At 49.0% G+C, this 24,483-nt stretch overlaps 16 non-coding genes across 16 annotated transcripts; all 16 read left to right on the forward strand.

The window, feature by feature from the left end:
• The first annotated feature begins 340 nt into the window (after window positions 1–340).
• On the forward strand, window positions 341–413 carry TRNAA-AGC (transfer RNA alanine (anticodon AGC)). The gene has a single exon. It is a non-coding gene; the product is annotated as a tRNA-Ala (tRNA).
• Window positions 414–1,385: 972 nt separating this feature from the next.
• TRNAA-AGC (transfer RNA alanine (anticodon AGC)) lies at window positions 1,386–1,458 on the forward strand. Its single transcript has one exon. It is a non-coding gene; the product is annotated as a tRNA-Ala (tRNA).
• Window positions 1,459–1,643: 185 nt separating this feature from the next.
• On the forward strand, window positions 1,644–1,716 carry TRNAA-AGC (transfer RNA alanine (anticodon AGC)). Its single transcript has one exon. It is a non-coding gene; the product is annotated as a tRNA-Ala (tRNA).
• Window positions 1,717–2,944: 1,228 nt separating this feature from the next.
• Window positions 2,945–3,017, forward strand: TRNAA-AGC (transfer RNA alanine (anticodon AGC)). Its single transcript has one exon. It is a non-coding gene; the product is annotated as a tRNA-Ala (tRNA).
• A 971-nt stretch (window positions 3,018–3,988) lies between these two features.
• TRNAA-AGC (transfer RNA alanine (anticodon AGC)) lies at window positions 3,989–4,061 on the forward strand. The gene has a single exon. It is a non-coding gene; the product is annotated as a tRNA-Ala (tRNA).
• A 185-nt stretch (window positions 4,062–4,246) lies between these two features.
• On the forward strand, window positions 4,247–4,319 carry TRNAA-AGC (transfer RNA alanine (anticodon AGC)). The gene has a single exon. It is a non-coding gene; the product is annotated as a tRNA-Ala (tRNA).
• A 189-nt stretch (window positions 4,320–4,508) lies between these two features.
• TRNAA-AGC (transfer RNA alanine (anticodon AGC)) lies at window positions 4,509–4,581 on the forward strand. Its single transcript has one exon. It is a non-coding gene; the product is annotated as a tRNA-Ala (tRNA).
• Window positions 4,582–5,032: 451 nt separating this feature from the next.
• Window positions 5,033–5,105, forward strand: TRNAA-AGC (transfer RNA alanine (anticodon AGC)). Its single transcript has one exon. It is a non-coding gene; the product is annotated as a tRNA-Ala (tRNA).
• Window positions 5,106–5,553: 448 nt separating this feature from the next.
• On the forward strand, window positions 5,554–5,626 carry TRNAA-AGC (transfer RNA alanine (anticodon AGC)). The gene has a single exon. It is a non-coding gene; the product is annotated as a tRNA-Ala (tRNA).
• Window positions 5,627–5,814: 188 nt separating this feature from the next.
• On the forward strand, window positions 5,815–5,887 carry TRNAA-AGC (transfer RNA alanine (anticodon AGC)). The gene has a single exon. It is a non-coding gene; the product is annotated as a tRNA-Ala (tRNA).
• A 704-nt stretch (window positions 5,888–6,591) lies between these two features.
• On the forward strand, window positions 6,592–6,664 carry TRNAA-AGC (transfer RNA alanine (anticodon AGC)). Its single transcript has one exon. It is a non-coding gene; the product is annotated as a tRNA-Ala (tRNA).
• Window positions 6,665–7,636: 972 nt separating this feature from the next.
• TRNAA-AGC (transfer RNA alanine (anticodon AGC)) lies at window positions 7,637–7,709 on the forward strand. The gene has a single exon. It is a non-coding gene; the product is annotated as a tRNA-Ala (tRNA).
• Window positions 7,710–7,894: 185 nt separating this feature from the next.
• On the forward strand, window positions 7,895–7,967 carry TRNAA-AGC (transfer RNA alanine (anticodon AGC)). Its single transcript has one exon. It is a non-coding gene; the product is annotated as a tRNA-Ala (tRNA).
• A 189-nt stretch (window positions 7,968–8,156) lies between these two features.
• TRNAA-AGC (transfer RNA alanine (anticodon AGC)) lies at window positions 8,157–8,229 on the forward strand. The gene has a single exon. It is a non-coding gene; the product is annotated as a tRNA-Ala (tRNA).
• Window positions 8,230–8,680: 451 nt separating this feature from the next.
• Window positions 8,681–8,753, forward strand: TRNAA-AGC (transfer RNA alanine (anticodon AGC)). The gene has a single exon. It is a non-coding gene; the product is annotated as a tRNA-Ala (tRNA).
• A 5,617-nt stretch (window positions 8,754–14,370) lies between these two features.
• Window positions 14,371–14,443, forward strand: TRNAA-AGC (transfer RNA alanine (anticodon AGC)). Its single transcript has one exon. It is a non-coding gene; the product is annotated as a tRNA-Ala (tRNA).
• Window positions 14,444–24,483: the final 10,040 nt, after the last annotated feature.

The following is a 24,483-nucleotide window of genomic DNA, read 5'->3' on the forward strand; positions in this document are numbered from 1 at the left end:
TTGACGTGGCTTCTCTCTTTCTCCAAAATATTCGTCGCGTATTTACCGATCAGCTTGTGAGCATAACTATGGACCCTCCATCAGGGGTGTAGCTCAGATGGTAGAGCGCTCGCTTAGCATGCGAGAGGTAGTGGGATCGATACCCAACACCTCCAGTCCTTTTTTTATTCATTGCTTTGGCAGGTCATGTTTTGCTTGATTTATAAAACAAAACAGCGCGATACAAGCAGCCGTCGACGCGAGAAAACCAGTTCTCAGTAGACGCGGCTTTCCTCTTTCTCCAAAATATTCGTCACGTAGTTACCGATCAGCTTGTGAGCATAACTGTGAACCCTCCATTGGGGGTGTAGCTCAGATGGTAGAGCGCTCGCTTAGCATGCGAGAGGTACTGGGATCGATACCCAGCACCTCCAGTCCTTTTTTTTTATTAACTGCCTCGGCAGGTCATGTTTTGCTTGATTTATAAAACAAAACAGCGCGCGATACAAGCAGCCGTCGACTCGAGAAAACCAGTTCTCAGTTGATGTGGCTTTCCTCTTTCTCCAAAACATTCGTCACGTAATTACCGATCAGCTTGTGAGCATAACTGTGGACCCTCCATCGGGGGAGCAGCTCAGATGGTAGAGCGCTCGCTTAGCATGCGAAAGGTACTGGGATCGATACCCAGCACCTCTAGTCCTTTTTTTATTCATTGCTTTGGCAGGTCGTGTTTTGCTTGATTTATAAAACAAAACAGCGCGCGATACAGGCAGCCGTCGACGCGAGAAAACCAGTTCTCAGTTGACGTGGCTTTCCTCTTTCTCCAAAATATTCGTCACGTAATTACCGATCAGCTTGTGAGCATAACTATGGACCCTCAATTGGGGGTGTAGCTCAGATGATAGAGCGCTCGCTTAGCATGCGAGAGGTACTGGGGCCGATACCCAGCACCTCCAGTCCTTTTTGTATTCATTGCTTTGGCAGGTCATGTTTTGCTTGATTTATAAAACAAAACAGCGCGCGATACAAACAGCCGTCGACGCGTGAAAACCAGTGTTCAGTTGACGTGGCTTCTCTCTTTCTCCAAAATATTCGTCGCGTATTTACCGATCAGCTTGTGAGCATAACTATGGACCCTCCATCAGGGGTGTAGCTCAGATGGTAGAGCGCTCGCTTAGCATGCGAGAGGTACTAGTATCGATACCCAACACCTCCAGTCCTTTTTTTTTTATTCATTGCTTTGACAGGTCATGTTTTGCTTGATTTATAAAACAAAACAGCGCGCGATACAAGCAGCCGTTGACGCGAGAAAACCAGTTCTCGGTTGACGTGCCTTTCCTCTTTTTCCAAAATATTCGTCACGTAATTACCGATCAGCTTGTGAGCATAACTATGGACCCTCCATCGGGGGTGTAGCTCAGATGGTAGAGCGCTCGCTTAGCATGCGAGAGGTGCTGGGATCGATACCCAGCACCTCTAGTCCTTTTTTTATTTATTGCTTTGGCAGGTCATGTTTTGCTTGATTTATAAAACAAAACAGCGCGATACAAGCAGCCGTCGACGCGAGAAAACCAGTTCTCAGTAGACGCGGCTTTCCTCTTTCTCCAAAATATTCGTCACGTAGTTACCGATCAGCTTGTGAGCATAACTGTGAACCCTCCATTGGGGGTATAGCTCAGATGGTAGAGCGCTCGCTTAGCATGCGAGAGGTACTGGGATCGATACCCAGCACCTCCAGTCTTTTTTTTTTATTAACTGCTTCGGCAGGTGATGTTTTGCTTGATTTATAAAACAAAACAGCGCGCGATACAAGCAGCCGTCGACGCGAGAAAACCAGTTCTCAGTTGACGTGGCTTTCCTCTTTCTCCAAAATATTCGTCACGTAATTACCGATCAGCTTGTGAGCATAACTATGGACCCTCAATTGGGGGTGTAGCTCAGATGGTAGAGCACTCGCTTAGCATGCGAGAGGTACTGGGGCCGATACCCAGCACCTCCAGTCCTTTTTTGTATTCATTGCTTTGGCAGGTCATGTTTTGCTTGATTTATAAAACAAAACAGCGCGCGATACAAGCAGCCGTCGACGCGTGAAAACCAGTGTTCAGTTGACGTGGCTTCTCTCTTTCTCCAAAATATTCGTCGCGTATTTACCGATCAGCTTGTGAGCATAACTATGGACCCTCCATCAGGGGTGTAGCTCAGATGGTAGAGCGCTCGCTTAGCATGCGAGAGGTAGTGGGATCGATACCCAACACCCCCAGCCCTTTTTTTTATTCATTGCTTTGACAGGTCATGTTTTGCTTGATTTATAAAACAAAACAGCGCGCTACAAGCAGCCGTCCACGCGAGAAAACCAGTTCTGAGTTGACGTGGCTTTCCTCTTTCTCCAAAATATTCGTCACGTAATTACCGATCAGCTTGTGAGCATAACTATGGACCCTCAATTGGGGGTGTAGCTCAGATGGTAGAGCGCTCGCTTAGCATGCGAGAGGTACTGGGGCCGATACCCCGCACCTCCAGTCCTTTTTTGTATTCATTGCTTTGGCAGGTCTTGTTTTGCTTGATTTATAAAACAAAACAGCGCGCGATACAAGCAGCCGTCGACGCGTGAAAACCAGTGTTCAGTTGACGTGGCTTCTCTCTTTCTCCAAAATATTCGTCGCGTATTTACCGATCAGCTTGTGAGCATAACTATGGACCCTCCATCAGGGGTGTAGCTCAGATGGTAGAGCGCTCGCTTAGCATGCGAGAGGTAGTGGGATCGATACCCAACACCTCCAGTCCTTTTTTTATTCATTGCTTTGGCAGGTCATGTTTTGCTTGATTTATAAAACAAAACAGCGCGATACAAGCAGCCGTCGACGCGAGAAAACCAGTTCTCAGTAGACGCGGCTTTCCTCTTTCTCCAAAATATTCGTCACGTAGTTACCGATCAGCTTGTGAGCATAACTGTGAACCCTCCATTGGGGGTGTAGCTCAGATGGTAGAGCGCTCGCTTAGCATGCGAGAGGTACTGGGATCGATACCCAGCACCTCCAGTCCTTTTTTTTTATTAACTGCCTCGGCAGGTCATGTTTTGCTTGATTTATAAAACAAAACAGCGCGCGATACAAGCAGCCGTCGACTCGAGAAAACCAGTTCTCAGTTGATGTGGCTTTCCTCTTTCTCCAAAACATTCGTCACGTAATTACCGATCAGCTTGTGAGCATAACTGTGGACCCTCCATCGGGGGAGCAGCTCAGATGGTAGAGCGCTCGCTTAGCATGCGAAAGGTACTGGGATCGATACCCAGCACCTCTAGTCCTTTTTTTATTCATTGCTTTGGCAGGTCGTGTTTTGCTTGATTTATAAAACAAAACAGCGCGCGATACAGGCAGCCGTCGACGCGAGAAAACCAGTTCTCAGTTGACGTGGCTTTCCTCTTTCTCCAAAATATTCGTCACGTAATTACCGATCAGCTTGTGAGCATAACTATGGACCCTCAATTGGGGGTGTAGCTCAGATGATAGAGCGCTCGCTTAGCATGCGAGAGGTACTGGGGCCGATACCCAGCACCTCCAGTCCTTTTTGTATTCATTGCTTTGGCAGGTCATGTTTTGCTTGATTTATAAAACAAAACAGCGCGCGATACAAGCAGCCGTCGACGCGTGAAAACCAGTGTTCAGTTGACGTGGCTTCTCTCTTTCTCCAAAATATTCGTCGCGTATTTACCGATCAGCTTGTGAGCATAACTATGGACCCTCCATCAGGGGTGTAGCTCAGATGGTAGAGCGCTCGCTTAGCATGCGAGAGGTACTAGTATCGATACCCAACACCTCCAGTCCTTTTTTTTTATTCATTGCTTTGACAGGTCATGTTTTGCTTGATTTATAAAACAAAACAGCGCGCGATACAAGCAGCCGTTGACGCGAGAAAACCAGTTCTCGGTTGACGTGCCTTTCCTCTTTTTCCAAAATATTCGTCACGTAATTACCGATCAGCTTGTGAGCATAACTATGGACCCTCCATCGGGGGTGTAGCTCAGATGGTAGAGCGCTCGCTTAGCATGCGAGAGGTGCTGGGATCGATACCCAGCACCTCTAGTCCTTTTTTTATTTATTGCTTTGGCAGGTCATGTTTTGCTTGATTTATAAAACAAAACAGCGCGATACAAGCAGCCGTCGACGCGAGAAAACCAGTTCTCAGTAGACGCGGCTTTCCTCTTTCTCCAAAATATTCGTCACGTAGTTACCGATCAGCTTGTGAGCATAACTGTGAACCCTCCATTGGGGGTATAGCTCAGATGGTAGAGCGCTCGCTTAGCATGCGAGAGGTACTGGGATCGATACCCAGCACCTCCAGTCTTTTTTTTTTATTAACTGCTTCGGCAGGTGATGTTTTGCTTGATTTATAAAACAAAACAGCGCGCGATACAAGCAGCCGTCGACGCGAGAAAACCAGTTCTCAGTTGACGTGGCTTTCCTCTTTCTCCAAAATATTCGTCACGTAATTACTGATCAGCTTGTGAGCATAACTATGGACCCTCCATTGGGGGTGTAGCTCAGATGGTAGAGCGCTCGCTTAGCATGCGAGAGGTACTGGGGTCGATACCCAGCACCTCCAGTCCTTTTTTGTATTCATTGCTTTGGCAGGTCATGTTTTGCTTGATTTATAAAACAAAACAGCGCGCGATACAAGCAGCTGTCGACGCGTGAAAACCAGTGTTCAGTTGACGTGGCTTCTCTCTTTCTCCAAAATATTCGTCGCGTATTTACCGATCAGCTTGTGAGCATAACTATGGACCCTCCATCGGGGGTGTAGCTCAGATACTAGAGCGCTCGCTTAGCGTGCGAGAGGTACTGGGATCGATACCCAGCACCTCCATTCCTTTTTTTGTTATTCATTGCTTTGGCAGGTCATGTTTTGCTTGTTTTATAAAACAAAACAGCGCGCGATACAAGCAGCCATCGACGCGAGAAAACCAGTTCTCAGTTGACGTGGCTTTCCTCTTTCTCCAAAATATTCGTCACGTAATTACTGATCAGCTTGTGAGCATAACTATGGACCCTCCATTGGGGGTGTAGCTCAGATGGTAGAGCGCTCGCTTAGCATGCGAGAGGTACTGGGGTCGATACCCAGCACCTCCAGTCCTTTTTTGTATTCATTGCTTTGGCAGGTCATGTTTTGCTTGATTTATAAAACAAAACAGCGCGCGATACAAGCAGCTGTCGACGCGTGAAAACCAGTGTTCAGTTGACGTGGCTTCTCTCTTTCTCCAAAATATTCGTCGCGTATTTACCGATCAGCTTGTGAGCATAACTATGGACCCTCCATCGGGGGTGTAGCTCAGATACTAGAGCGCTCGCTTAGCGTGCGAGAGGTACTGGGATCGATACCCAGCACCTCCAGTCCTTTTTTTATTTATTGCTTTGGCAGGTCATGTTTTGCTTGTTTTATAAAACAAAACAGCGCGCGATACAAGCAGCCATCGACGCGAGAAAACCAGTTCTCAGTTGATGTGGCTTCCCTCTTTATCCAATATATTCGTCACGTAATTACCGATCAGCTTGTGAGCATAACTATGGACCCTCCATCGGGGGTGTAGCTCAGATGGTAGAGCGCTCGCTTAGCATGCGAGAGGTACTGGGGTCGATACCCAGCACCTCCAGTTCTTTTTTGTATTCATTGCTTTGGCAGGTCATGTTTTGCTTGATTTATAAAACAAAACAGCGTGCGATACAAGCAGCTGTCGACGCGTGAAAACCAGTGTTCAGTTGACGTGGCTTCTCTCTTTCTCCAAAATATTCGTCGCGTATTTACCGATCAGCTTGTGAGCATAACTATGGACCCTCCATCGGGGGTGTAGCTCAGATGGTAGAGCGCTCGCTTAGCATGCGAGAGGTGCTGGGATCGATACCCAGCACCTCTAGTCCTTTTTTTATTTATTGCTTTGGCAGGTCATGTTTTGCTTGATTTATAAAACAAAACAGCGCGATACAAGCAGCCGTCCACGCGAGAAAACCAGTTCTGAGTTGACGTGGCTTTCCTCTTTCTCCAAAATATTCGTCACGTAATTACCGATCAGCTTGTGAGCATAACTATGGACCCTCAATTGGGGGTGTAGCTCAGATGGTAGAGCGCTCGCTTAGCATGCGAGAGGTACTGGGGCCGATACCCCGCACCTCCAGTCCTTTTTTGTATTCATTGCTTTGGCAGGTCATGTTTTGCTTGATTTATAAAACAAAACAGCGCGCGATACAAGCAGCCGTCGACGCGTGAAAACCAGTGTTCAGTTGACGTGGCTTCTCTCTTTCTCCAAAATATTCGTCGCGTATTTACCGATCAGCTTGTGAGCATAACTATGGACCCTCCATCAGGGGTGTAGCTCAGATGGTAGAGCGCTCGCTTAGCATGCGAGAGGTAGTGGGATCGATACCCAACACCTCCAGTCCTTTTTTTATTCATTGCTTTGGCAGGTCATGTTTTGCTTGATTTATAAAACAAAACAGCGCGATACAAGCAGCCGTCGACGCGAGAAAACCAGTTCTCAGTAGACGCGGCTTTCCTCTTTCTCCAAAATATTCGTCACGTAGTTACCGATCAGCTTGTGAGCATAACTGTGAACCCTCCATTGGGGGTGTAGCTCAGATGGTAGAGCGCTCGCTTAGCATGCGAGAGGTACTGGGATCGATACCCAGCACCTCCAGTCCTTTTTTTTTATTAACTGCCTCGGCAGGTCATGTTTTGCTTGATTTATAAAACAAAACAGCGCGCGATACAAGCAGCCGTCGACTCGAGAAAACCAGTTCTCAGTTGATGTGGCTTTCCTCTTTCTCCAAAACATTCGTCACGTAATTACCGATCAGCTTGTGAGCATAACTGTGGACCCTCCATCGGGGGAGCAACTCAGATGGTAGAGCGCTCGCTTAGCATGCGAAAGGTACTGGGATCGATACCCAGCACCTCTAGTCCTTTTTTTATTCATTGCTTTGGCAGGTCGTGTTTTGCTTGATTTATAAAACAAAACAGCGCGCGATACAGGCAGCCGTCGACGCGAGAAAACCAGTTCTCAGTTGACGTGGCTTTCCTCTTTCTCCAAAATATTCGTCACGTAATTACCGATCAGCTTGTGAGCATAACTATGGACCCTCAATTGGGGGTGTAGCTCAGATGATAGAGCGCTCGCTTAGCATGCGAGAGGTACTGGGGCCGATACCCAGCACCTCCAGTCCTTTTTGTATTCATTGCTTTGGCAGGTCATGTTTTGCTTGATTTATAAAACAAAACAGCGCGCGATACAAGCAGCCGTCGACGCGTGAAAACCAGTGTTCAGTTGACGTGGCTTCTCTCTTTCTCCAAAATATTCGTCGCGTATTTACCGATCAGCTTGTGAGCATAACTATGGACCCTCCATCAGGGGTGTAGCTCAGATGGTAGAGCGCTCGCTTAGCATGCGAGAGGTACTAGGATCGATACCCAACACCTCCAGTCCTTTTTTTTTTATTCATTGCTTTGACAGGTCATGTTTTGCTTGATTTATAAAACAAAACAGCGCGCGATACAAGCAGCCGTTGACGCGAGAAAACCAGTTCTCGGTTGACGTGCCTTTCCTCTTTTTCCAAAATATTCGTCACGTAATTACCGATCAGCTTGTGAGCATAACTATGGACCCTCCATCGGGGGTGTAGCTCAGATGGTAGAGCGCTCGCTTAGCATGCGAGAGGTGCTGGGATCGATACCCAGCACCTCTAGTCCTTTTTTTATTTATTGCTTTGGCAGGTCATGTTTTGCTTGATTTATAAAACAAAACAGCGCGATACAAGCAGCCGTCGACGCGAGAAAACCAGTTCTCAGTAGACGCGGCTTTCCTCTTTCTCCAAAATATTCGTCACGTAGTTACCGATCAGCTTGTGAGCATAACTGTGAACCCTCCATTGGGGGTATAGCTCAGATGGTAGAGCGCTCGCTTAGCATGCGAGAGGTACTGGGATCGATACCCAGCACCTCCAGTCTTTTTTTTTTATTAACTGCTTCGGCAGGTGATGTTTTGCTTGATTTATAAAACAAAACAGCGCGCGATACAAGCAGCCGTCGACGCGAGAAAACCAGTTCTCAGTTGACGTGGCTTTCCTCTTTCTCCAAAATATTCGTCACGTAATTACTGATCAGCTTGTGAGCATAACTATGGACCCTCCATTGGGGGTGTAGCTCAGATGGTAGAGCGCTCGCTTAGCATGCGAGAGGTACTGGGGTCGATACCCAGCACCTCCAGTCCTTTTTTGTATTCATTGCTTTGGCAGGTCATGTTTTGCTTGATTTATAAAACAAAACAGCGCGCGATACAAGCAGCTGTCGACGCGTGAAAACCAGTGTTCAGTTGACGTGGCTTCTCTCTTTCTCCAAAATATTCGTCGCGTATTTACCGATCAGCTTGTGAGCATAACTATGGACCCTCCATCGGGGGTGTAGCTCAGATACTAGAGCGCTCGCTTAGCGTGCGAGAGGTACTGGGATCGATACCCAGCACCTCCATTCCTTTTTTTGTTATTCATTGCTTTGGCAGGTCATGTTTTGCTTGTTTTATAAAACAAAACAGCGCGCGATACAAGCAGCCATCGACGCGAGAAAACCAGTTCTCAGTTGACGTGGCTTTCCTCTTTCTCCAAAATATTCGTCACGTAATTACTGATCAGCTTGTGAGCATAACTATGGACCCTCCATTGGGGGTGTAGCTCAGATGGTAGAGCGCTCGCTTAGCATGCGAGAGGTACTGGGGTCGATACCCAGCACCTCCAGTCCTTTTTTGTATTCATTGCTTTGGCAGGTCATGTTTTGCTTGATTTATAAAACAAAACAGCGCGCGATACAAGCAGCTGTCGACGCGTGAAAACCAGTGTTCAGTTGACGTGGCTTCTCTCTTTCTCCAAAATATTCGTCGCGTATTTACCGATCAGCTTGTGAGCATAACTATGGACCCTCCATCGGGGGTGTAGCTCAGATACTAGAGCGCTCGCTTAGCGTGCGAGAGGTACTGGGATCGATACCCAGCACCTCCAGTCCTTTTTTTATTTATTGCTTTGGCAGGTCATGTTTTGCTTGTTTTATAAAACAAAACAGCGCGCGATACAAGCAGCCATCGACGCGAGAAAACCAGTTCTCAGTTGATGTGGCTTCCCTCTTTATCCAATATATTCGTCACGTAATTACCGATCAGCTTGTGAGCATAACTATGGACTCTCCGTCGGGGGTGTAGCTCAGATCATTCTGCTTTTGGACGCCGGTTGGTGCAGACGCAGGCTGGAAAGCTCATCCTGAGCAGCGACAGCAGCCGACGCCGGCCGCGGTACAGCGTCTCCCCTCGTTCCGAAGGACTACAGGATTATTCTGCCTTCGTTGCCATCAGGTGAAGTGATGCGTCGAGCAGTAGCTCTACACTGCGACTTCAGCGACCGACCGTAACGCATCGACGACTTCAGAAAACCTCTCAAAGTTTTAGGCGTCATACAGCAAGTAAGTGGCATCGGAGCATATCAGATGTCGCACGTGTGGCTATTGAACATGAAGACCGTGGAAGCAAAGAAAGCGCTGACAGACGCAGGCGTTATCAACGTTAAAGACCGGGTATGTCTCGTCATTGACCCGACGCGGCAAGAAGGTAAAATGAAATTGCACTTGCTAGCGTTCGATGTTACAAAAGACGCTATTCGACGTGCCTTCTATGAATACGGCGACGTCAAGGAGGTGACCGATGACCGATGGACAGTCGAGGATTTTGAAGGAGTTGAATCGACTACTCGTGTAATACGCATGCAACTACGAGATGGCGTTTCTGTGGATCAACTGCCCCATCAGGTGCGTATTAGCAGCAGTACGGCACTGGTCGTGGTGCCGGGAAGACCGCCTTTGTGCTTGCGGTGCCGAAGTACGGGGCATATGCGACGCGATTGTAAGGTCCCAAGGTGCAGCGAATGCCACTCTTTCGGTCATGAACAGGACGAGTGCAACCGTTCATACGCACGAGCTGCAGGGCGACAACCAGAGACTCAACAGAGTGAACTTCTCATGGGTGAGGAGGAATCTGAACAAGCGTCTTTGCCTGCGACACCACAGAAGCAGACGACATTGGACGACACGCAGGTGATGAAGAAAAGCAAGCGAGTTTCTTCAGCCCAGGACACTAACGCCGGGCGGACGATGGGAAGTCAAGCGGCCCCAACGACTAGCGAACAGACGCGTCGCAGCTGCAAGCAACGCGCCCTGAAACACCAGCGTCCCAGGCCAACGCTGCTTCGACTCCTCTAAACTCGGCTTCACAGCACTCTTTGGCGAACAAAACAAACGAAAATGAGAATTTGCCTAGTGATCTGGATACCTTAAGCTTGGAATTAGAATCGGCGTCTGCAAAACGCCGTCGCGATTCAGACGACGGTGCTCAAGTAGACGAAACGCAAGTAAAGTCGGAAGTGCAGTGGAAGGTGATCAGTGGAGGCAAGAAACGAAACGCTGCCCGACAACGGTCGTCGTCGTTCAAACGCGACGATGGCCGCTCAAACTAAAGGTGAACAACTTGGATCCACCCTGGAAGACGATAGCCCAATAAGTGAACGTGCAGGGCTCTCAGCTTGGACCCGCTCACCGATCACGTCGCTGAGCGGGTTTGTGAAAGCAGCGACGCTCAATGTACGAGGACTGGCTTCCAGAAAGAAACAGACTCAGCTCTACAGACTAGCCATGGACCAATACCTGGACATTATTGCAGTTCAGGATACCAAAGTGGAGAGCGTGGACGCCACCGAGAGCCTACTGCAACGTTTCACCGGACGCTACACCGCCAGCGTCAGTCATGCAAATGGTAGGTCGGCAAGGTGTGTGATCTTTGTGCGGAATAGTTTAGGTGCCAGTGTTCAAAACGTCACGTCTGACTCATCCGGAAGGTTTGTTGTATGTGATTTGACCTTCTTTTCTCTTAATTGGTGAGTGATTTGTTTATATGCACCTCTTAAAGTTGATGAACGGTGTGTAACGTTCGACGAAATTCGTACCTATTGTGAATGCGATCACATAGTCATCCTTACGGGAGATTTTAATTGTGTGATCAGTGCCGATGATAAAACAAGTACATCCAGATTCAACGACTCAAGCACAGTCGCGTTAACGAATCTAATTTCTGACTTAGACCTTGAGGATGTTGCAGAGTGTATTGGTAAAGGACCAACACTGTATACGCATTTCCAAGGCTCCAGTCAAGCGCGCCTAGATAGGGCCTACGTATCACTGGATTTAATCCAGATTATCAGTGAGTACAATGTCCTCCCCATTTCATTTAGTGATCATTGCTTAGTATCATTTGTAATAGGTAAAAGAAATAGACGTAGATCAGTATTTAACTGGGACGCGTGGAAGCTGAATTCTAATCTCTTGGAAGATGAAAAATTTATGGACAGTGTTCGAGAGGTGTTTGGTAAACATAGATAGTGGAGACCAAAAATACGGAGTGAAGTGGGAACAATTTAAACAGAATATACAGTTGATAGCTATAGAAGGCTCATGTGTAATAAAACACGTAAAGAGTGAAGAAGAAAGAACCCTACGTTTATATCTCAAAGAACTGCTAGCAGAGGACAGCAAAACGCCAGTTTTATTCACAAATAATATAAGGTCAGTAAAGTCCAAATTAGAACAAATTGATGAGGAGAAGTATCGTGGCGCGCAAATAAGGGCAAGGGCAGAGAAAATGACCGTAGTAGAGAAACCGACCAAAAGAATGCTTGGTCTCGAAAAACGAAACGGTCAGCGGAATGTTATACATCAGATTGAATACATGGGTAACGTTACAAGTGAACAAAGATATATAGAGGATGCTTTCAACGAGTACTACACCACTTTATTTGATAAATGTAAAGTAAATGTAGATGAATTCAAGAATGAATTTTTAATATAATGCCAAAGGTTGAGCACTGCAGGAAAGACAGCCTACAATGTCCTATTTCTGAACCGGAAGTGACAAAAGCAATCATTGCCCTCCATTTGGGAAAGTCCCCAGGACCTGATGGCTTAACAGCCGCATTTTATAAGGAATTCAAACACGAACTAGCACCGATCCTGGCAGCGGTTTTTAACGAAGCCTTAGACATAAAGACTCTGCCACCTTCTTTTCTGCTATCTCATACTATTTTAATTCCAAAAACTGAGGACGCAGTTAAATTACGTGAAGTGAAATCGTACAGGCCAATCAGTCTCTCAAATATCGACTACAAGATTTTGATGAAAGTGCTAGCAAGGAGACTGCAGACAGTTATTAATAACATTGTAGGCGACTACCAGACATGTGGGATTAAAAGGCGCACTATATTCACAAACATTCACAAGGCACGAAGTGTATTGGAGTGCTGTGATGCCACAAACGATCAAATCGCGATGATCCAGATAGATTTAGAAAAAGCATTTGACCGAGTACCGCACGAAATACTTTTCCTTTTGTTAAAAAATGTCAATTTTGGCAAAGTAATTCGAGATACAGTTCGAATGGCATATACTGCATGTAAATCTCGGCTAATCATCAACAAAGTTCTTGGGAAACGAACTAATGTCAGACGTTCTGTACGACAAGGCTGCCCTTTGTCTTCCCTCCTATTTTCAATTTATATAGAGTAATTTTGCCAAAAAGTCATGAAAAGCAATAACATAGTGGGGTACAAACTACAAGAAGCTGAAGTACGGGTACTGGCATATGCAGATGATATAGCTGTGTTTTCTAAAGATTATGATAGTATCGCTGAAACCATAAAAATTGTGAACCTTTATTGTAATACAAGTGGTAGTTTGGTAAACTGGAGCAAGTGCCTGGGTTACTGGCACGGCGAATGGCCTGTGACTCCACAATTTGTGGCTGGTATTTCATGGACTACTACTCCGGTACGATATCTAGGTGTGCCATTAGAATATTATTGTGACAGTGAACCGTACTGGCGGCGTCAGGCCGTTGCGCTACGAGAAAAAGCTGAACAACTCAATGGTTTCCAGCTATCAATTTTCGCCAGAGCGACCTTTTGTAACGTATTTTTAGTCAGTAAGCTCTGGTATGTCCTTCAGGTAATGCATTGTTCACGTGTGAATCTACAGAAGCTTCATCGAATATTTGCTGTTTTCTTGTGGGGTTCTTCTTGGGAGCGAACAAGTAGAACTAACTTATTCAGACGGGTTCGCTCTGGAGGACTTGGTCTGTGTCATTTGTACCTTCGTCAGTTAGTTAATCGGTTTATGTTTTTCCGAAATAATCGAGACCCATTCATACGTACTGTTATACAGCTTAGGCTTGGAAGACGGTTGCCAGAATTTGTGGTAGCATCTGTTCACATGAAGGCAAGTATTAGAGGTTTCTTAAAAGCAGTTGTTGATTCATGTCTCTTTCTAAAAACGCGTTTTTCATTGGAATACCTCAGTACGGTTTCGCGTAAAAAGTTATACAAAAATTTAGTAGAAACAGTTCTTCCTGTTCCCCTATATAGAGCATTATACCGTGTAGGTCCAGGCCAAAATGTCTTAAGCCGTGTAAAAAAAATGGAGGTAACACCTGGAGCGAAATCCTTTTTCTTTAAGTTGCACACTGGGACCTTGCCCATGAAAACATGGATGCAAGAAAAAGGCTTATTCGTTCCTTGGGGTGTTGATTGCCTTCTCTGCAAAAAGCCGGAAACAATTGAACATGTTTTCCTCGACTGCTGGGATGCAGTCTTTTTCTGGGATGTTCTCCAAAGGACTTTAAAAAAGGATCTGCCTCTCGATGCCTATGGCATCAGATTTCTATCAGTATCAAATGAAGAAGGAACACCTTTCGACCTAGTTATGTTACTGGGCCTGCACGGTATATGGCAATCTAGAATGGCGGTGCGCCATGCTGATGTTAATTCACGTCCGGTGAGGCAATATTTTTTTCAATCTGTCTGTTCGTGGAAGCACAAAAGGTTCAACAAGAGGTGCCCGAATGGCTTCATCAAGTAGAAAGCCTTCTACAGATGAAGGAATTTTGAAAAGCCTGTTAAATATGATGCTTTTTACCTCTTTTTTTTTCTTTCATGTTTCTACTTTGTTTGATGTGTATATGTTTGTGAATGTTGTATGTAAACAGGCAATAAAGAAGGGAAAAAAAAGGGGTGTAGCTCAGATGGTAGAGCGCTCGCTTAGTATGCGAGAGGTACTGGGATTGATACCCAGCAACTCCAGTTCTTTTTTTTTTGTTCATTGCTGCGGCAGGTCATGTTTTGCTTGGTTTATAAAACAAAACAGCGCGCGATACAAGCAGCCGTCGACGCGAGAAAACCAGCTCTCAGTTGACGTGGCTTCCCTCTTTCTCCAAAATATTCGTCACGTAATTACCGATCAGCTTGTGAGCATAACTATGGACTCTCCGTCGGGGGTGTAGCTCAGATGGTAGAGCGCTCGCTTAGCATGCGAGAGTTACTGGGATCGATACCCAGCACCTCCACGCCTTTTTTTATTTTTGTGCTGTCACATGTCTCATTTTATTTGGTTGATAGACAGGAAGAAGGGTAATAAAGATGCGCGGGCACGAGGGAACCGGTCTGCAACACCGTCAGTGTCCTTCCTTTAATTGCTAACGGTGGCATGGGAGCATGGATGAGGTCGTAAACATATGCTTCACATCTCCGTCGGGGGTGTAGCTCAGATCATTTTCTCGTCGGCACTCACGCGCGTCGGACGCAAGAATCATGTGCTCCGTAGGAGCTGCGTTTGCGGCACATACTAGCCGCGGTAACAGGATGAGCGAAGAGCTAGACGCAGGATACGAAGTAATTTTGCCACCACTGCCCAAGGGACGCGTCGCGCAAAACACTGTGTTCCTACACGGTGATGTGCGCGGCAGACCGTATCGAGTATAAGATTTCTGAGACGCGCTCGGACCTACAGGACTGCTGCCGGAGGTGTTGGCACTGGGGCCCTACCAGATAAATCATGTCTGGGCAGTCACCATGAACAACGCGGACGCTACGAGACGCTTCCTGGACGTGAAAGAACTGAAAGTCAAGGGTCGACGCTGCATCATCGTAGACCCCCAGGATCAGCAGGTGCGGCTGCGTCTTCATTGGCTGCTGTATGGCATCAACGATGAAGACGCGCGAACGGCGTTGGCGGCGTATGGGAAGGTCGTACAAGTCACCAGGGAGAATTGGCGTGTTCAAGGAGTCAGCGACATGGTGTCAACCACACGGACTGTGCTACTTAAGCTCAAGAGTGGCGTGAAGGTTGAAGATCTCCCGCATTAAATCAGGGTGGCTGGTGAACTGGCACTTGTGGTTGCACCTGGTCGGCCAATGCAGTGTCTGCGCTGCCAAGGTACCGGCCATGTTAGAAAAGAGTGTAAGGTACCCCGATGCTCGCGTTGTCGGCGGTTTGCCCACAGCGAAGACGTGTGCATGCGCACGTACGCATCCTCTGTAGAATCAGCTGAAGGTGAAGACGCAGCAGAGTTGGTGATGAACGTGACCGAGGCTGAAGACGCGGCGAAAGGCGTAGGCAACGTCGTGAACCCAGAAGCTTCAACAGGTACTGTCACAACGACTGGTGGTGATGAACCAACAGTACAAACAGACATGGAATCTGGGAGGTTACTAAGAGCCAGCCAGCCAAACCACAGAAGGCTTCACAAGTACCCATCGAAGGAGCCGGAGCCGGTGGAATTAACCGAACTTCCAGTGTCGTGCGAGAATATCAGTGGTGGGACGTCAAGCGAAAGACCCCGCGACCAGTCTGCAGGACGGCGTGAGGCGTCCAGTGAAAAACATGAAGAGGGGCCACCTGCGAAGGCGACTTCGTTCAGACGCAGCAGCACAAGGCTGCGTCCCAACCCGACATTGTACAAACACTGGCCTCCTTTGCCCTCCAGTGGCACGGGTCCACCTGGAGGCTCCGAAGATGTCTAGCTCTAGGCTAGACGCTGAACGTAAGCATCATGCCCCGGGCTAACTTCTTCATGGTATAGACATGGCTTTTGCAGCGAAACTTAGAGTGGCAACGTTTAATGTTCGAGGTCTTGCCGCCAAGTGGAAACAGAGCCAAGTCTATAGGCTGCTCGTGGATCATGATCTGGATATACTAGCTGTACAAGAAACAAAAGTAGACAGTGAGGAGGAGACCCGGGGCATGGTTCTGAGGTTTACGGCGCGTTACTACGCAATTGTAAGTCAAGCAATAGGAACGTCTGCAGGCCGTGTTTTGTTCGTTAAGAAGTTACCGGTCTGGTAGTGCAAGATACCTTCTCTTGCCCGTCTGGTAGATTGGTTTTCTGGGATTTTGTATTCAATAAATGTCAGTGGCGTATAGTGTGTATTTATGCACCAACTATTTGCGAGGAGCGATCGCTTTTTTTTCACGCCTAAAGCAGCACATCACTTTGGGAAGGAAATATGTATTACTTGGTGATTTTAACTGCGTCCTCGACGGGCGAGATTGAGCAAACGGACGCGCCATTTACGATAAAAGTAGTAGGACGCTAGCGGACGTAATTACTGAATTCGAGTTAGAAGACGTGGGCAGCTGTATGGAGGGAACGCGGGGTGTGCGTTTCACACATTTTCAGGGGAATAGCCACGCGGCTTGATCGCATTTACGTGTCGCTTGAATAAATAGCCCGCTGTAAGACATATGCTGTCTACCCTATCCACTTCAGTGATCATTGTTTAGTTAAATGGGATATGGGAAAGAAAACAAAAGGTGGAACTTTCTCATGGGAGCTGTGGAAGATAAATTCCACTTTGATCACTGACGAATATTTCTTAGATCAGGTAATGAACTGTATCAATGAAATATAAATGGACGATGAAGTTAAACTTGCAGAAAAATGGGAAGAGTTCAAGCAGCGAATAAAAATAAAAGCTCTTGATCGTTCTTGCGCATTGAGTTACGAAAAAAAAAGACAGAAAAAGTACTCCGAAAGATTTTGGAAAGACTAATAGACTTGGCGTGCAAACAACCGGGAGAGTATAAAATTAACCTACGCAATATTAAGCAGAAACTTGCACTGCATGACGAGGAACGCTACAACGGTGCACTCGTCCGTGCTAGGGCTGAGGCATTAGCGGCTGGAGAGACGCCAACCAAAAGCGCGTTAGGGGTGGAGAAAACGAACGCTCGACGGAGTGAGTGCGCAAAAACTTTATTGAACATGTCCGGCGTCATTGAGCGGGGTGGGGCTACAAGCACCCTGGCCTAGGTGACGGCCTCGAGTCCTTGGACGCGGGCGGCCTCCTGGGCTTGCCGGACGGCCCACAGTTGATCGGCAAGGTCGTGGCTGAGCAGAGCCGCCTCCTATCGCGCCTCGCGGTTCGAGACTGCCATGTCTACCGGGTTCGTAGGGGACTGCTGCGCGTTACCGGTACACTTCCACAGCATGTGCTGCAACGTCGCTCTGGCTCCGCACGCCTTACACGCGTCGGACGTATAAATGCCTGGGTAGCAGAGGCGAAGGATCACCGGATTCGGGTACGTGTGTGTCTGTAGTTGTCTCCAGGCAACCTGCTGTTTCTTGTTTAGTTTGGCGTGGGGTGGTGGATATTTGCATCTGTTCAGTCTGCAGTGTTGCGTGATGTCTCTGAAAGTGGTCATGCGATCCTCCCACGTCCATTCCCGCATCGCTGTCGAAGTGTGTAAGACATCGGGACTGTCGGCAGGTGTCGCAGCTCGGCGTAAAAGTCCTGGAGCTGCGGCGTGGGCAGTCGCGTTGCCCGCAAGCGCAGGGTCTGTGTGGGCGGGGGTCCATACGAGGAAGCTGTCGTTTTTGCGGCAGATGTTGCGTTCGTGAATTTGGAGAATGCGGGCCGCTTCGCGGGAGATCCAGCCGCTGGCGTAGTTGCGTATCGCCGCCTGCGAGTCGCCTATTATCACCTCGGTGTCCGTGGTGGCTATCACGAGGGCTATGGCAGCTTCTTCGGCCGCCTCCATCTCTTCCGTGCCTATCGTCGCACTCGTGACGCAAGTTCCTACATGATCCGTGATCACGACCGCGAAGCCGCGGTGGCAGTCGTAACGGGCCGCGTCCACGCAAACTGTGTCTTTGCTATTGCCGAATTTCTTTTCAAGGTCTTGGGCGCGCCTGTTGTGCTGACCGATGTGATGTGTCGGGTGCATGTTCTTAGGCAACGGCAGAACGACGATGCGCTCGCGAATACGTCTGGGTATCCTGACCTTTTCGCCGCGCTGCGTATGGTAGTTGATACCCAGTGTCTCGAGGATGTGTCGACCAGTTCTGATCTTCGCCAGACGTTCGTAATGGGTGATGTTGTGAACTTCGATTATCTCATCTAGAGTATTGTGCAATCCCAGCTCGAGAATTTTTTTTCGTGCTGGTATTGGCCGCTAATCCGATTGCGCGTTTGTACGCCTTGCGGATGAGACAATCTAGTTTGGTGCGTTCAGTCGCCTGCCACTTGAGGTAGGAGGCGACGTACGTTATATGGTTCATAACGAAAGCATGTACCAGGCGAATGGTATTGCTTTCCTTCATTCCACTATGCCGACTTGTTATTCGTTTCAGCAACCGGATTGTTTCATTGACCGCGCCCTCTAGTCTGCGAACGGTTTCGCCGTTGTGGCCGTTGGCGGACAGGCGCAAGCCCAGTACCCTAATGGTGTTAATTTGTGGGATGACAGTGCCGTCTGATGTGCGTACATTAATTTCTCTATATGCGCACTCGAATGCGGAATCGGCGTTCTTGGGTTTACGGCCCCTGCACGAGGGTCTATAGAGCAGGAGCTCCGATTTAGCGGCGGAATATTCGAGGCCAGTGTCGCGAAGGTAGTCCTGCACCACGTCGACGGCTTCCTGCGGCGTTTGCTCTACGTGGCCGTCATTTCCCTCGGCAACCCAGAGGGTGATATCATCGGCGTACAAGCTATGGTGGAGGCCCTCTATCTCAGCGACTTTTCGTGGTAATCCGACAAGCACGAGGTTAAAGAGCATGGGCGAGATTACGGAGCCCTGCGGCGTGCCCGTACAACCCATGTATATGTCCTGCGATTCTAGTCCGCCGATCGCTAATCGGGCCCGGCGGCCCGTAAGAAAATCCCGTACGTAGTGGTACGTTCTCTCGCCCAGTCACAACGCTCGTATACTTTAGAGTATCGCAGCATGGCTAACGTTGTCGAACGCCTTTTTGAGGTCGAGCCCGAGTATCGCTTTGGTGGATCGTGTGGGATTGTCTATGATATCGTGCTTGAGTTGAAGCGTAACGTCCTGCGTGGAAATGTTACGACGGAACCCCAGCATCGTGTGTGGGAGCATGTTTCGGTCCTCGAGGTAGTTGGTAAGGTGAGCGAGAACCACATGTTCCATGACCTTACCAACGCAGGACGTCAGGGATATCGGTCAAAGGTTGTCAATCTGTACTCGTTTGCCCGGTTTGGCGATCATAATTATGCGCGCCGTTTTCCACGAGTTCGGTATAGCGCCCGCATTCCAGCACTCGTTCATGTAAGCCGTCAGTTGTTCTATCGACTCAACGTCCAAGTTACGTAGCGCTTTGTTGGTTATCCCGTCCGGACCTGGCGCCGACTTTGTGTTGAGCCTGTGCAGCACCGCCCTCACCTCTGCAACGCTGAAGTCCTCGTCTAGCTCCGCGTTACCCTCACCTTCCCAGGCGTATTCCGAGTGTGCGAGGGGGCTACGTGACTGAAAGTAACGGCTTCGCACGTCCTCTAGAAAGTCCGCGTGGGTGCCTTTGTAGTCGTGCAGCAACTTGTTAGGCTTATGTGCGTGCAATGTTTTCGTCTCCTCCGGATCCAAGAGGTGCCGGAGGAGATGCCACCTCTTGGCCCGTCCCTGCTGGTTCTTCATCCCATTGCAGATCTCTTCCTATTGCGTTTTGCATACCTGTAACGCGTGCTCTTCCATGTTCCTGCTTACCGTGCTATGCGTCTGCGCAGCGTTCGATTGTGGCGTTGACGCTTCCACCTGTCTTGCAGGCTGCGCTTGGCTTCCCACATGTGTAGGAGTTTGCTGTCTACCACTCGAGCTGTGCTTCTGGTGGAACCTCCCGCGTCGCCGTTTCTAAATCCCCCTTGAGCGTCGCAGTCCGGCTATATATATCCTCAATAGCCGCACTGCCATGATTCTGCTCTTTCCAGACTTTGCGAAACGCGTCGCAATCCACCAGCCGGTAGTTCTTGCCCTTGGTATCTTCCCGATGAACGCGGTGGTGAGGTTCAGCGTCGACCTGGATCTTGATCACTGAGTGATCGCTACCCAGGTCCTCCTCTGTATTGTGCCATTGCGCGCTAGCGACGTTCTTGGTAAATGTGAGGTCGGGTGAGGTGTCTGCACATACGCTGTTGCCCCTGCGCGTAGGCGCGGAAGGGTCTGTGAAGAGCTCGAGGCCCTCATTCTGCGCATCGTCCCAAGGGCGCTTACCCTTTAGCGTTTCGTAGCCCCGTACCCCCACGCCGCGTGGGGCGCGTTGAAGTCACCCGCAATGAGCAAGGGCCCGTCGGCAGCTGCCTCGCGCGCCTCTCACAGTAACGTGCTAAAGCGGTGTCTGCCTTTGGGTCTGCTATACACGTTCAGCACAAACAGGCCGGGGCCGCGCCCTTTCGTCGGGATGAGCTCTATGAGTACATGCGGTATGCTAACGTTCATAAGTTCGCGTTGCGCCACGATGAAGTTGCGTCGCACCAGCGTTGCAGCAGCCGGTGGTGCTCCCGCGGTCACAGCACCGTCTATAAATTTGTGACACGCCAGCTTGACCGGGTCAATGGTTTCCTACAATAGTATTACGTCCGGTCGTTGCCGGCTACGTAAGAATTGTTGGAGAAGCGCCCGTTTTCTCCTGTACCCCCTGCAGTTCCACTGCCAGATAGTGAACGTGTTCCGTGTGTTATGCTGTTGTGGGCGTTGTGTTTGTGTGGTTTCGTGTCGAGCCATGGTGACTGTACGTGTTATGGTTCGCCGTCCTGCTGATCCTGCGCCTCTTTGTCGGGTAACGGCCTGAAGTACGGTTTCCCAGTCTTTCGTACTGGGCGACCCATTGCACCCGGAAGTCGCATTTCGATATTGTCTATGCGCGTTTGCAGCGTCGCGACCATTTTTGTGAGCTGAGATATTGCAATGCTCAACTGTTCGGTTTGTGCGGTTTACTGAGCAATTGCGTTGTTAAGTTGCGTGGTTTGCTGCGCGTGTTGAGTCATCATCGCGTCTACCTTGTCGTCGAGTCTATCGACTCGTTCGTGGAGTTTCTCCTCGCGTTTCTGCGATTTGACGTCGAATTGTTCCGGGTCAAGTGCCTTACGTTTAGTAGGTGCGGGGTGCGCGTCTTGAGCCTCCATGACTTTCTCCACTTTCTCGGCTGTACTAGCAGCCGCGTCGGCTGCGACGGGTTTAATTGGAGGAGGAGGAGGAAAGGGAACTGCCGGGGCCTCCCCCTTCAACGTGGCAATTTCGTTTCTTAACCTTGCATTTTCCTGCTTTAGTTCTTGGATTATTGATTCAAAGTGATCCAATCGTTTCTGCACTAGACTTTCTGGGTCGCTGTTGCGTTTGTAAGCATAGCTGCCGCGTCTGTCTACATCTGGGTTTCTATCAATGGCAGTCTCGGTTCGCGTTAGCGGTGCGCTGGGCGCGCGTCCGGAGGCGACGTCCGCCCACCTCAATTTATGGGTGTCAACCTCTCCTCCGCCTTTGGGTGCAGCTGTGTGGTTGGCTCGGGCCGTCGACGTGCTGCGAGGCTTCGCTGAACGGGGTCGGGAGACGCTGCGGGAGTGGGCTCGAGAACGAGTACGGGAGCGAGTGCGGCTCCGCGCGCGGGTCTCCCTCGAGGCCGATCGACTGTTGCCGCGACGTCGTCTCGGTGCGTGGCGTCGTCCGTAGCCCTCCTCCCCGTCGTTGACGGTGCTGCTACTGCTGTAGGCGGCCTCAGCCTCCTCGCGCATTCTGTGTTCCCACTGTCGGCGCTTGACTAGGTAGGGTGTCTTGTACTTAGCTTTGCACTTGCGGTCTCCGGTGAGGTGACCCTTTCCGCACAGTTGGCACACTGGCTCGCACCGATGATCGTCGGGCGGGTTACCGCATCCGCACCCACGGCACTTCTTGTCGTTCGGGTTGGGGCACACGTCGGCCCTGTGTCCCAGACGACCACACTCGTAGCACATATCGATATTTTTCTTGTAAAGAGTGCACCTTATCACCATCCCGCCGTAGTTCACGTAACGAGGCACGTAGTAGCCGTCGAAAAGGATTATCACGTTGGTCGTGTTTCCCATGCGCTTGGCATGCAGGACGTTCGGGTTGCGGTGGTTAACCAGACTTCTCACGACGTCCGCCGGCTTTTCGTCTAGCGATATGCCCCTGATGAGGCCTTTGGACGTGTTCTCCGGAGCCGCTCTGTAGGCACTCGCTTCGAACTCACGGTCGCAAATTCGCAGCTTGCAAATGCCTCCATATCGTCTAGCGCGATCTTCTGACGGCGTGCTTACCACAATAACGTTTTGTCGCTCATTGAGACAGACGCTGTCCGCCTCGGCTACCTCGCGCCCCACCCCTGCAGCGTTGCGTATGCAGCAGTGGACGCGGTCCTTCTGGAAGTGGGATACGTTGAAGCCATCCCGGGGTCGCACGACGATCTTGTATTCATCCGTCGGCAGGTTGGGCATTCGGCTCGTCATGGTGATCTTCCGCACGTACTGCGTCGCTTCCTGTATAAACGCCGCCTTCTCGGTAGACGCTGGCGTTGCTTGCTGGTTCTTCGCCGGGTCGGCATCTCCACCCGCCTTCTTGGTGTTTCGTTTGATCTCGCACCATCCCTGCTCTTTTCCGAACTCTGTCGGCGATATCTCGTCCCCTTCGACTTGCACGAATTCCATTTCGGGCGCCGGCGCAGCGGATGGGGCACCCGCTTGCTCCGACGACTTGTCAGGCCTACCGTGCCTTGTCTACTGGCTTGACTGTCGTGTCAGCGTGGCGGTACGGGCAATCTTCGAAAAGTGACCGAAACACGGGCTCACCTGCACAAATGGTATCGGAAGAGACCGCAGGACTTTCGCAGTCACTTGGGAATACTCTGAACTGAATGGCTGGAAAGAAATCGCCGAAAACCACAGAAAATCTGCGGAGCCGATGCGACGCGCGTCCGCACACCGTGGCCCCCTAGCGGCCAATCCGCTCGACGGAATCATATTGAAAAAATAGAGAAGGATGGTCACGAAGTAACTGATACGGACCGCATTTCATCCGTATTTTCAAGTCATTTTCCAAAACTTTTGGCGTGTAGACAGGTAAACCTAGAAAGATATAAAGAAGAATATTTAGGACGCATGCCGAAAGTGAGTGAGGAAGTGAAAAACGCTTTGGAATTATCTGTATCTTCATCTGAAGTGGAACGGGCGATTGATAAGTTAAATCCTGGAAAATCTCCAGAACCAGATGGTCTTTGTGCCCAGTGGTACAAATGTTTTAAAAGTGAACTGTCTCCTATATTTGCAGGCGTTTTTAATGAGGCATATCAGGAAAAGAAATTACCACCATCCTTTGGTGAATCGCGTACCGTTCTCATTCCGAAAACCGACGAGGCTGAAAAGCTCAGGCACGTCACAGCGTACAGGCCAATCGCACTGACAAACGTAGAATACAAAATATTATTGAAAGTTTTGGCGGCTAGACTTCAGTCAGTAATAAAAGATATCGTTGGTCCACACCAAACGTGTGGAATCAAAGGTCGGTCCATAGTTACAAACGTTCATAAAATGCGATCCGTGCTCGAATGTGTTGACACCAGTCAAGCTCGTGTGGCCATACTCCAGCTGGATCTGGAGAAAGCGTTTGATTGCGTTGCCCACGCTCTTTTGTTTGCAGTATTGAAGCACAATAATGTTGTTAAGATAATTATTGACGGAGTAGCCATGGCATATCGGAATGGTAGTACGAGACTAATTGTCAACAAGACAGTGGGCCCCCCCCTTTAGAATTGAGCGCTCAGTGCGTCAAGGTTGCCCTGTTAGTCCACTAGTTTTGCATCTATATTGAAACTTTATGTCGGTCGATATTGCAGAATGACATCATTAATGGGTTTAGAATACAATCTTCAGAGGTCAAACTACTCGCATACGCTGATGATGTTGCGATTTGTAGCACTTCCAATGTAGGTATTGAAGAATCAATCACAGTTTCTACATCTTTCGCCGAAGATACAGGAAGCCACAAAAACTGGGGTAAATGCCTCGGCTTCTGGCATGGATATTGGCCTTAACACCAAAATTTTTTGCAGCCGTTAAATGAACAAGAACGCCAGTTAAACATCTCGGAGTACCGCTCGAGTCATACAAAAGAATTGACGAATATTGGACACAGAAAACGAAAGAAAAAAGAAAAAGCGAATAGATGGAATGCAACTTATCTGTCCATGTTCGCTAGGGCTACTGCATGCAACTGGTTTTTTGTGTCTAAGCTGTGGTATGTGATGCAAGTGCTGTACTGTTCCCGGGTCAATGTGCAAAAATTGCATCGGTGTTTGCAATATTTGTGTG

This window comes from Rhipicephalus microplus, unplaced genomic scaffold (assembly GCF_043290135.1).
Source record: "Rhipicephalus microplus isolate Deutch F79 unplaced genomic scaffold, USDA_Rmic scaffold_45, whole genome shotgun sequence".
Taxonomy (NCBI): Eukaryota; Metazoa; Arthropoda; class Arachnida; order Ixodida; family Ixodidae; genus Rhipicephalus; species Rhipicephalus microplus.